The sequence below is a fragment of the Sinohyriopsis cumingii genome, unplaced genomic scaffold, assembly GCF_028554795.1.
Source record: "Sinohyriopsis cumingii isolate HCF-2022 unplaced genomic scaffold, ASM2855479v2 utg000721l, whole genome shotgun sequence".
NCBI lineage: Eukaryota > Metazoa > Mollusca > Bivalvia > Unionida > Unionidae > Sinohyriopsis > Sinohyriopsis cumingii.
In genome coordinates, this window is record NW_028315926.1 from 340,491 (window position 1) to 353,297 (window position 12,807).

General features: G+C 36.0%; 1 long non-coding RNA gene across 1 annotated transcript in view; it reads left to right on the top strand.

Moving 5' to 3' along the window:
- Nucleotides 1–12,197, top strand: part of LOC149773265 (uncharacterized) — a 40,272-nt gene extending 28,075 nt beyond the window's left edge. Inside the window, exon 3 of the long non-coding RNA XR_016417405.1 lies at nucleotides 12,155–12,197. This is a non-coding gene — a long non-coding RNA (uncharacterized LOC149773265). The remainder of the gene's footprint in view (nucleotides 1–12,154) is intronic.
- Nucleotides 12,198–12,807: the final 610 nt, after the last annotated feature.

The window sequence follows — 12,807 nt, forward strand, 5'->3', positions numbered from 1 at the left end:
CATGAATATAATTGACTTTTCAGCGACTAAAACAAGAGAACCAGTTAAGCATGTTGCAGCGTTACCAAACTCGATCCGGATGATTATCATCGGACCATCTGGATCCGGCAAGACGCAATTGTTACTCAATTTAATAATGAGATGGATGAAGTGGGATAAGTTGTATTTGGTTGCTCCTAGCGTAGATAATCAACGATGCTACGAGGTGTTGAAAGATTTCAACGAGAATGCATCAGCGATCGCTAAAAAAAATGTCATCGAGTTTATTACAGATATCAATGATGCACCAGGTATCGATGATATTGATGGCGACGTTAACAATCTAGTCGTGTACGATGATGTTATGTTAGACAATCAAAAAAACCCAGCTAGGATATTTTCCAGAGGCAGGCATAAAAACACTGACGTGATATATGTCACTCAACGATACACTCAGATTCCAAAAGTAATCAGAGACAACTGTAATATTCTTGCTGTATTCAACGGCGTTGATACACACACGCTACGAAATATTTGGCAGACATGGTGCGGCGGTGACATGGACTTTAATGTTTTTCGAAACTTTTTTAGTCATGCTCAGTCGACCCCACATGGATTTGTAACGATAAATTTACATGACCCTCGGACACGATATCGTATCGGACTTGACCAAATATTCGGTTAAATTGTAAGCAGCAGGGGGGGCGATGACATCGACGCGGTCGTCGATGTGCTTACCGGACGCTGACGACGCTGGGGATCGGCGCGCAGAAGGTATTAATTAAACCAAATAACGTCCGGACGATCCCCTCGACGACGACGTCGTTTTTTTTTTTACCAGGCGCTGACGACACCGGATCCGCTGAGTGCAGAAAGTATTAATTAAGCCAAATGACGTTTGGACAAAATGTCGGATTCGCCCCCCCCTGCTGCTAAAACATGTTATAGTGGAATTGTACATGAAAGACTTCTATTGGCTCCTAGCAACATATTTCTACGCGTTGCAAATCCCAAGTTGAAATCTGGGTTAGCACCATGAACTACTGGCCACTCAGCAGCATCAGCGGTATTGGTATCGTTTTTTGGTCGTCTTGTATTATACAGATCGCTTTCAGGGTGACCAGAATTATCTTTTACAAACATCATTGTGGGACCTGCTGATCTTGTATAATCATCAGAATATCTTGCTAATCCTATTATTGTTGTAGCAACGTCGACATCTTTCTGAATTGATTCAATATTTTTTCCATCGATCATATATTTGGTACTATCAAATAATGCCATGATCCCGTTGTTGACAAAACCAACTTTTACTGCATCTGCATAATTAGCATCGTTTGTTCTTACAATTGTACCTTCTACCTCAATAAAAGCCTCAGCGGGTAGAAAATATCTACTTGTGTCATGAACTTGTAGTTCAATTCTTCCATGTTGATCTGGTGTTCGTGCGTCATAAGAATAAAACTGATAATCACGTACTGATTCATCTTTAAGGCCAGGTGCTTCCATGTCAAATGCTGTGTTGGATACACGCTTGAACATTTTATTATAATTATTTCTATCTAACACGTTGATTACTGCGTTCGGGAAATTCCACTTCGGGAAGTTCCACTTCCTGATATCAAACTTGAAATATTATTCCTTGGTTCACTGAGTCCTTGAACTGCTAATGCTGCCAGTTTTTGATTTGCAGCTTGATTTATTATTTTACTTACGTCTGCGGGCATAATTTCAGTACTTGGTAATTGTACTGGTTGTGATCTTCGTCGCATTAACCATGCTGGTCTATCTTTCATCGCCAAGAACACCTTACGAGCAACATTGACAATTGCACCAGGAGTTTTTTCACGAACAATATCAATAGCTTTCATCAATAATTGTTTTGCAACAGGTGCTACTTCTGGAGCTATCCTTGTAAATAATCCCCATACAACATTACCAAGTCCATCTCGGTAAATAGTTCTGTAGATTGGTAATCGTGAGTTTACTGCTCTGACCGATATGGATTTACGATGATTATTGTGTTCGATCATCTTATTTTATTTACCATTTATCTAACAACTAGTCAATGTAATCATCAACAAGTTCATCGATAAGTTTTCTGTAAACGCCGATATCCATGATACCACCTTGAAATAATCGCCGACAAATATCAGCTGCTTCATTGGTTATTTCTGGTGAGTTATTTCCGGCACGTTTTTCCCCTTTGAGAACTTCTAATCGTGATACATCATTGAGGATATTATCAGGACAAACAGGATTATTTTCTGGCTGTGTCAGGATATTTAGACCACTTCCAGCTGCTCCTTCTTCTTCCTCACTTATTGTTCTGAGAGATTGTGATAATTTTGATTCTTTTTTTACAAGATACATGTTTATTTTTCTGCGACAATCATTATATACCTCATCATTAAAATAAACTCTATTTTTATTGTGATATATACGATATATCCATTTATACCAGATTTTGGGATTACTAATACGAGCGGAACTATATTCAGGTTTTAATTTTTTTTCTTTTTTATCAAAACTTTTTGCTGCAAGTTTTGATAACGTATTAATATCCCTAATTTCTTTTATGAATCTGATATCCACATTGGTAAATTTATTGCTCAGCATAATCATTTCCCTTTCATCATCTTCCTCTTCTTCTGGTTTTATTCACGATCTTTCATATCACCTATCTCAGTATGAAGTTTTCCAATACCTTCAAGTATTTCTTCACCAACGGGTGGAGGTTGAGCTGCAGCTATATCAGTTGGAAGATTTCGTAAAATCTTTTTTGTTTGTTTGGTTCTTCTTGCTATTTTTTCAGTCTGCGCTGCAGTTTGTTCTAATACTGGAAAAATACCCTTTTTCCTCTTCTCCTCCTCCTCCTTAATATCGCCCCATATAGTTTTTTCAACAGCCGCTGCAGCTTTCTTAGTAGCTGTAGTGACAGGTTTAAATAGTTTTTTAGTGTCTTCTTTGTACTCAACTTGTGATTGTTGCTGCGCTTGTAGTTTTTTTCTGAATGAATCTCTAACAGGAAGAAATTGTTTGATTGCTTCTAATCGTTCTCGAGCTATCCGTGCAGTATGAGATTACGGATCTACCATTTTGTTATAACATAATGATTTAATCATAGCAGCAGAGAGAGTGGGGACCTCAATTAAGACGTAATTACGTAAATAGCATGCATAATAAACTAGAAAAAATCACCAACGACAATGGAGTAATATTAATTAGAAAAATTCCATAGAGATTTTCTCAGTAAAGTGTCGACACTTTTCTTAAATCTGTCGACGCTTTTTATTTTTTGATCGTTCGTAGGAAGGCTTATTTTCGATGTTTCAGCGTTTTTTAGACAAAGGTCTGTTCACCCTCTCTGCTGCTGTGGCAAATTCGTGTCATTGGTCTGGAAAACTGTACATGTTTACTTAAACACCAACTGCTACTCACCCCTCACCCTCATAAATTATTTTATCAGCGATCTCCCTAACCCTTTCTCTTTCACTGTCTCTAAATGTACTCCTCATGATAAATAATAAAGATGTGTCTTTCAACAGAAGAGACGTGTGCTGCTAATGAATTTTAGTTTTAAACAACTTTAAAAGCTTTAAATGTACAGTATTTGTTTGCACCAACACTCTGTAAATCATGTTTGTGCCCCCCAAATATTGCACCTGAATCGAGATGAAATTAAAACAGTGTAATCAGTAAGAATCTCTGTCACCCAATCTTACTATTTCTTTTTTAGAGGTTAGCATGTAGAGCTAGATAATGATACTTATGTATTTGAATCATCTAATGTTGCGGTGAAGGACGCAGTGTACTTTAACTGTTGTTTAAATAGAAAAGTTTTGCGATACATAATTGTTAACTATTCAAGAAAGCGACAAGGTTTTAATGTATACCTATATTTTATCTACAATCTGCATCAAATTTATTCCCAAGTTGAGAGGGAAAAACATTTTGAAGTGCCTCATTGCACTCAATGTATTTTGCCTAGCAACATAAATAAACATAAATAAATGTGGATGCTGATTATATTCTCTATATTTCTCTCTTTATCTCTCGCTCTCATCCTCTCTATTAATTTAGTCTTGTGGTGGAATAAAAGATATTGTGTCCAGGGGTGGGGGACACTCAATTTATAAACGATCAATCTCCCATGAGTTACTGGTTCACAGTTTCATGCTGACAGTTTAACTTGTCTGTACTATACCGTTTGTACCCGCTTACAAGTTTGTCTATCTCTTAATAATGACTTAGCCAAATAATAAGCTCTTAAGCAAAATAATGCATAGTACTAGTTTCTCTCCCTGTCTTTGTTTTAAGACGCTAATAAGCTGGTGTGGTGGGTATGTATAAGGTGTACGAATCATTGTAAATTTTGCCACGCATGATCCAGATAAATGTATGTGTGTACCTCATCATTCTAATAGTAACGGGAGTGTTTGACTAAACCAGAATGAATGATCATACGTACCAAATCTATTAGATGGATAAACTGTTATATTTTGAGTGTAGCACAAAATATAAATCGCTTTTTCATCTATATGCACCCCAGACGCGGTCGCAAAGACAAGGTGAATGTCAGTGGATAATTTTTACTAAGGTTTTATTCACTGTTGTTTTTGAATATGTTCTTTAGTTCCACAACTTTGTATGTATACCGTTGTCAAACGAGAGAAACAAAGCGACATAAAATGCAATCAAGATAAAACAATATATAAAGATCAAATAAAGAAAAAAAATGTTGATATAAACCAAATAAGGGATTAGAAAACTAATAAGCAAAACGAGATCAGAAAAATAAATTTCTCTTGAAAAATATAGCAAACTAGGATGCGGAAACGTACTAGATTTTAGAAAAAGAGAATAAGTATAGTTTATCATTTTGTATGTTACTAAGCCCAAACTCGTAAGCATGAGGCAAGGTCTAAGTTTCCGGTTATCATACTATGGATACCAGTTTCATTTGCTTAGCATTTCAAGTGAAATCCTCCGTTGTAAGGAAACACTTTGCTGTAAATAAACCCTCCCTTTTAAGAAAAGAATTATGGTAAGGAAACCCGCTGTTGTAAGGCTAGGACACCCTCCATTGTAAAGTCACTCATCCATTGAATTATATGATATATATTGACCAGGCTGCAGGAATATGAATCGCATTAGACGAATTGTGGCAGGTCTTCTCAGCTCAGGCAGAACTCTGCTCATATGTCACTGTCGTCTAATTTTCAATTAACACGGTTCTTTTGCATATCAGACGCATATATGTTCTAGTATCCAGTTCGAATTTCAGGTGTTCCAATCATTTAGCTGATGCATTGTGAAGTTTTAAACTTGATATTTTATGTTATCGACTAAAGATGTAGCTCCTAAAAGAAGTGCACTATCAACACTAAACGCACACATTTATTGAAACGAGGTTTGCACTCTGTTTATTCCATGGTCAGGTACTAATGCAGAGGAAATGCATGTTTTCATGAAAAGCTTTTAGAAAATGCCAAGTGATTCATGTTGTAATGCTCAATTCATTTATTAATATCAATAGTCTAATGATACAAGAGGAAGGGTTTTGAAAATGTCCCTAACGATTGCCCATAACAGGATTCCCACGCTACCGGGAAGTCAGGAAAAAGTCGGGAGAAATGATAATTTTTTTCCCGACCGTGAAAACTTCTTGAATTTCGCAAATATTGACGAAAGTCAGGAAAAAACCCGGGAATTTTCCTCCACAACATGAAGCCTGAAACAATTACATAATTGAGTCATAACTGAACTGATCGTGAGTTAAATGTATCGAGCTCTAACCAGAATATTAGGAGGTAGCTTTGTAGACGACATATTCGTGTACACAAAGACTTGGAATGAGCATGTGGCCGTCTTGGGGGAACTCATCGATAGACTCTGTAGAACGAACCTCACAGTGAGACCCACTAAATGCAGTATTGGTTATACAGATTTAGATTGTTTGGGTCATAGGGTCAGTGATTTGGGTCAGTTGAAACCTCACCCCAAGCAAGTGGAAGCGATTAGAAATGCACCAAAGCCAGACAACAAAACCCAAGTTCGTTCATTTCCAGGTCTGGTAGAGTTTTATAGAAAGTTTATACCAAACTTTGCAGCCATTGCTAGCCCACTGTCTGATCAGACAAAGAAGGGGCAACCAAACAAAGTAGAGTGGGGACCACCACAAGATAGAGCTTTATGCGTGCTGAAAGAGAAACTAATCAGTGCACCTATATTAAAATTGCCAGATGTTAGCAAACCCTTTAAGAACAGATGCCTCTGAAACTGGGTTGGGAGCAGTTTTACTGCAAGAGCAAGATAACAATAAGTTACCTGTAGCTTACTCAAGTAGGAAATTGCTACCCAGGGAGAAAAAAAACTATTTCGTTATGGAGAAAGATTGTTTGGCCGTAGTGTGGGGAATTGGGAAGTATCATGCGTATCTTTTTGGGAGAGATTTCGTTCTCGAGACTGATCCCCATCCCCTATTGTATTTAAACAAGGCCAAGGTCGCTAACGCTTGATTGATGCGTTGGGCACTGACACTACAACCTTATCGCTTCCATGTAGAGGCAATACGATGAGTTGAAAATATAGGGGCAGACTACTTGAGTAGGGCATGATTGGAAATTTGGATAAATTTTTACCCAGTATAGAAAATCCAGATTGCAGTATAACCAGTGTAAATACTGTAACATATCATTAGTAGTTACTTTTCTTTTATTCTGTGAGGTTCTTTTTTAAAATAAATGTGTACATTTTTTTTTTTACTGTTAGGGGGAGGTATTGTCACAGAATTAGGCAAACAAATAACTTGGTTTTGCCTTAGAACTATTTGCCTATTTTTCATTGTACATACATACAACGTTATCTAGGGTGAATAAGTGTTTTTCCAGGTAAGCGACTGTACTAACGAGGGAGATTAAAAACATGATATGCTCGGGTATTTTACCCTGACTATTGCTCACTCTCCTATGGATTTCAGTAAGATCAATTTCTAAACCGACACTGGATGTTTTGGATCACGTCAAGGAATGTACGCTCTCCATTGTTCTCCAGCCATAGGGGTAAGTGTTAAGTTTATATTTCATTTGATATGCGAAGCTTATTCGATTTGTAATGTCATATCGTGTAATAATACACAAGTTCGGTTTTATTGTAGCTGACTGTGACTATGTCTAGAGCTGACTATGACTTGAGCAGTTTACAGCTGTCTGGAGTTTCCAGAGTATTTAGGTCTGCGTGCTGTCAATAGGTATGTATGTATGTATGTATGCCTGTACATGTGGTGGAGCCACGGACGTGGACGTAGCTAATTCAAAGGGGGCTGTATGCTGTCTGCATGTGTGTATACGTATGACTGTACATGTGGTGGATCCATGAAGGGTGCGAGCAACCGATAAGAGTGTGGGCCAACCCAAGGAATCGTGCGACTGTACAAGGGTCTAGAAGCATACGTTTGGTTCAATTGTTGTTCGAATACGAAGCAAATTTTCGGTACAAAATTATTTTGAATCTTAGTTGTGTTCCAAGAGATTATGTGAATCTCTATTATAGTTTATAACATTATTTGAAATACATTTGAATATCATCAGATTATTTTTGAATGTTAATCGGAGTCCATACTTGAGATTATGTGAATCTCTCTTGTAGTGTATAATATTATTTGAAGTGTAACTGCAGTCCATGAGGTTTCTTGGATCTGTATTTCATATTGAATTCATATTTTTGGTTTATTTTCAATGCGTGAATGTTTGTGTAGAGTGAGTGGGTCAATCGTATGTTGAGAGCATGAGAGAATCATTGTATTTTTACACATATATTTTTCTTTATTAATTCATTTAATAAATTTCCATCTTTCACATATTGTGTTTGTCTTATTCGTTTAGTCCAAAAACCCACTCGGTTTCTATTCTTCGACAGTCTATATTTATTCCGAGACCAACTTCGGAGTTTTGTTGTATCACATGACTACCACGTTGACATATGCTCTCTCACGTAGGGAGCATAAGAACCAGGGAACCAGTCTACTCTGCTGAATCAGACTGGCCAAGTTTATTGTTGTTCACGAAATAAATATGTTGAGAATTATATGTTCTTTCTGGTTTTAACTTTCATTTAATATAATTTAAATTTTGTACAACAACATTAAAAAGGAGTTTGTTGTTGATATCATGTGACTATTGGACTTCCGATGTCGTTGTTTGAGATTTGTGAAGTAATGTGACTATTAATGCAAATGGCGAGTACCTTGTCAGGTTTAATCTATGCTGAGTTTCATCTAGTCTGTCAGCATATTAAAGACATAATGATCATATTACTTGCCATTTTTGAGAAAATAAATAATGTTCCTATCAATTTAATGCAGGTATAAGTCGATATAACCTAGTTTAAATTTGATATGCCAGCTGGTAAGCAATCTTACGGTGGCGGTAGATTCCAATTTTTTTTATATGCAATTGCTCTGAACACAAACTCCATCCGAAATGTCCAAATGTGAAAAATGGGGTTGGAATATTCGGCGGAAACCAGGATTAGAAAAATTTCGAATCTCTGAGCTGTATTTTGGTGCGAAACTATTACACAGTGACATGTAGCTTGAAGCATTGGTTTCAGATCTTAAATGGAAAGCAGGAGAAATGGGAAATTGTCGTCTCTTTTATTATATATTAAGAAACGATATCAGCCCATGTATTTGTAAAGGTTTGGGGACTTGTTTATTGAACTAGAAGAAAAGTTGATTTTAACAGAAGATTCAGTCCTTGTTTATACAACGATATATAATTTTGAAGATCTTTTGTCAGACTTTAAATCAGTCCTTTTGTAAATGCCTTTAAATGATGGAATTTGTAATCAAATAATCTCAAGGAGTTTAGGTTGGTTGAAGAATGTTGTTTGAGATTTTACTTGCACAGATAATTTCAGGGTTAAACTTTTTTCGTAACAAGATAAGATTCTAAAATTTTGCATTTATTTGGGGGTTTTCATACTGTGATAGGAAATGTTTACTTTGTGTAACATGCACACATATTGATCTAGAATTCTTTGGAATTAAAGGTTTGAAAGGAAACAAAATAATGTATGCTCATTATGTCGTTTCCATGTAGCAACATAATGGAGGTCAGCAAAGTAAAGTTAGAATTTTGTATTCTGTACATTGAAATGGCTTTAAATGCCAATTTATGGGAATATAGTCAAATTTGTTTCGTGTGATACATTTTGTGGCTTTCTACATGATCATCTTTTCTGACATATATGTTTTAGAGAGTCTTGAAAGTGAAACATCTTCCAATTTGGAAAATGCATGTTTTTTAATCCCAAATGTTCTTTAATTTCATTCAGTAATGGTAATATGTTAATCTTGAAAAAATTAATTTCATCCTGGATAAAGCCAGGAAAAGACCTGGAAATTTATATTTAGAAAAGCGTAGGAAGCATGCCATAAGAAAAGATGTAATGCATGAAATTGACATTAAAGTCCTGCTAGAAAACGGTTTACTTATTTGCTTCTATATTTAGGAAGGAGGGCTGGCAGTCTTGAAAGGTCACTCGTTTATACGACATATATGAGAATGCATGCAAAGAAACAACAACACCATAAGTAAGAAACTGGGTGGAGTATTTGAAAAGATAAAAACAATATGTACTTTAAACAATTATAAATTTGAATGAATTTTTTAAAACTGATTATCTGAATCCAAGGGAACCAAGGAAACAGGGTTCCATACTGGCACTGATAAGCAATTAATGGTATGTTGCCATAGTTGACTATATTACATGTGAATCATTTCTACAATTACTTGGAAAACACTTCTTATATACTCAAATCTTTAAAATCATTGGTACAATGTGATCTTTCATGAGACACGATGTTTTGATGCGGGACGTTTTCCACGTTATTTATGTATACACATAGCAGTTTTGAGCATTACTATCATTGGCTAGGAAACTGAAGTAAGTTTCGAGAAGGATGATAATGGAACCGTTCAGTTTATGACCTCTAGCAAATATCTCTAAAAGGCATATATGGCATGTATATTCAAGAAGATATATCCATAATGTATATCTGGCATCATGTGCATCAGTACATAGTGGCTCATGCCCCCCCCCCTCCGATTTCACCTATACACATATTTTGGCCTACATCCATAAAACAAAATAGCTGACTACATGCATAGTTTCAGTTACTGTTTTGAAAACTATTTCACTTTCAACAACCTGACATCCTTACACGTACGGATGAACCGATGGTACCCGGATAAATACACCACAACGTTTTATTATTGGTCAATACTGTTCGAGGGCAAAGAGCTGATGCCATTCAAAACACCTGTGCCAATACAGGGCGATCACAGATTTTGTTAACAATAGCCTTACTTTCATTCACAAATAAGGCAGGCATTCCGCATTTTAAGGAAATTATTTGAATAGCAGCATAACTTTCACGAAAAACAATGCAGAAGCACATGCTATTTTGGTATATTGCTGTAATTCATTCCCCATTCAATGATTGACCGTTCATTCATTCATCCACATCTCCATGGATCCATAGAAACATACACACACACACACACAGCTAGAACGATATACGTGTCCACGAAATGAAATTAAAACATGTCCATTATCTTTTGCAGACATAAATAAGATCGTTTGCGCCTGATTTACTCGCTGAGATAGTCCAGTCCCTCATTTGAATAGCGCACTTTCTGAATTTAGTTTCTGGCTGCTGAACAGTTGATGATGGCGAGTACAATGTCAAGCAGGTATGCATCAACACCAGAGAGTCGAAACTTTGCAAAGTTAACCCGCCTTTTTGTGGAATTGCTTAGAGATGTGTTGTGGGAAACATTGACTAAACGAATTCTTCCTGAAGAGCTTCCAGATAAAGTGCGTATAAATAAGCAGAAGCTCGAGACACTCGGCAGGATGACAGAGGACCAGTACAAGAGAATATGCAGACCTGATGGTGGTGTAGTCTCAAATGTGGATTTTGATATTACTTTGCTTTATATTCTTCTTAGAAATTTACCCATGGAGGAGAAAAAAATTCAGCGACCTTCCAAACAATGGGGATGCGAGACCTATCCTGATAAAAAGCATTTAACTGAAGGAGATGACATTGAAAGAATACGTTTAGGAAGAAATCTGGTGTTTCGTCACGTGGCAAAAGCGTCCATGTCAAAGGATGTATTTGATCAGATTTGGGCAGATATGCTGGCCGTGGTAAAGCGATTTGACATTCGTTTAAAGACACATTTTGAGAGTGAAATGGAAGTCATATATAATGAAGAAATGCCATCCGACTTAGAGGATTCACAAACAAGAGAGATTGCTATGGAAGCAAACAGAGAGGCAGAAGAAGTCAAGAAATTGGTGGAAAGGAACTTACAAGATGATAGTACGGTTAATTATTATTTGTTTCTAAAAACTCCCTTGATCACTACTGTAATTGGTCGCATTGTCATTATGGTTGGTATCAAACAAGGTATTTGTTTGGGGTAAAAAGCTTGGATACAGATATGTGATGTTTTAGTTGGATTTTTGATCTGGTAAAATTTGTATGCTATAGTCTCATGATTTTGTGACAGACAAAATGGCTGAAACAGATAGAAAAGTAGATGAACTTACAAAAGATGTCAAGGAGAAAAGAAACGGTAACTTGAGAATTGCACAGTATGGGGGGGGGGGGACAGCTATGTAGTTTCTTTGATTTTTGCACCAAATGCAAAGAAATATAAAGATATTTTTGGAAAAGCATGTTTTCTGTACATTGTTAGTAATAAGATTATTGTCATACTTGAAGTATATCAATATTGGTGTTGTATGTATGTATGTATGTATGTATGTATTCGAAGTTGTACAATTATGTTTAGTGTCTATCACTGTTCTATAATGGTGTAGTTCAACAAAGTACAACAATACAGTACAATGCAGTTACAATTCAGTTTTTTCCCCATGTAAATAATAAACAAACAGAGAAATCTGATTGTGGTCAGACACTAATCTGCTAATTAAGTTGATCAGATTCTTGTGACTCTAAGGCGCTTCCCAAAATGGAAAATATTTTTTGGTTAGAATATGACTGGGACTAGGAGAGGAACAAATCCCTAAAATTTGCATGTAAACGATATTGAACTTCTGTAACATAGGTTTCATATGCGTGTTATTTTTATTTTAGATGCTGACCGAGAACCGAATGAAACCTTGAAAATCATGTTAGGTACGTATATTTCACGCCTTTTAAGAGATTTATGGAATTAAAATGCAGAACAGTTCTATAGAAATAGTTTGTACGCTTCATTTGACAATAACAAAACATTGGCTAACCAATGGTAAAATGTTGGGAAGCAGAGGCCATGACATCAGAAATAGAATGATTTTTTCCAGTGAAATGAGATGTCCAATGATTTATGGTATTCAGTGTATTGTCACATATCATTTCCGTAAAATGTATTTTCCAAAAACAATATATTGATACTAGTCTATTTTTAGGTATTACGTTTGTTTTTTGTTATTTAAAAGGTAAACAGTATGGGTTAATTAGATATCTGGAAAAATCTTGAAGAACATCGATAGATGTATCTCCGTTGTTTTAGCTACTTTATGGTCGTGATTATACAGAAGTGCTAATTATAGACTCCTTATCACTGAAATAGGTACCTTTATCTTGAAAACTTATGCTTGTAAAATCCAACATCAAATCGGTTTAAACTGTCATTATTTCAAAACAATAACGTTTACTTGATTTGTATATTTTATGTATCGATATCAATTTGATCATCTGTATACGATTGTGCCGTGAGGAATAAGTTTATGAAAATAAAACAAACA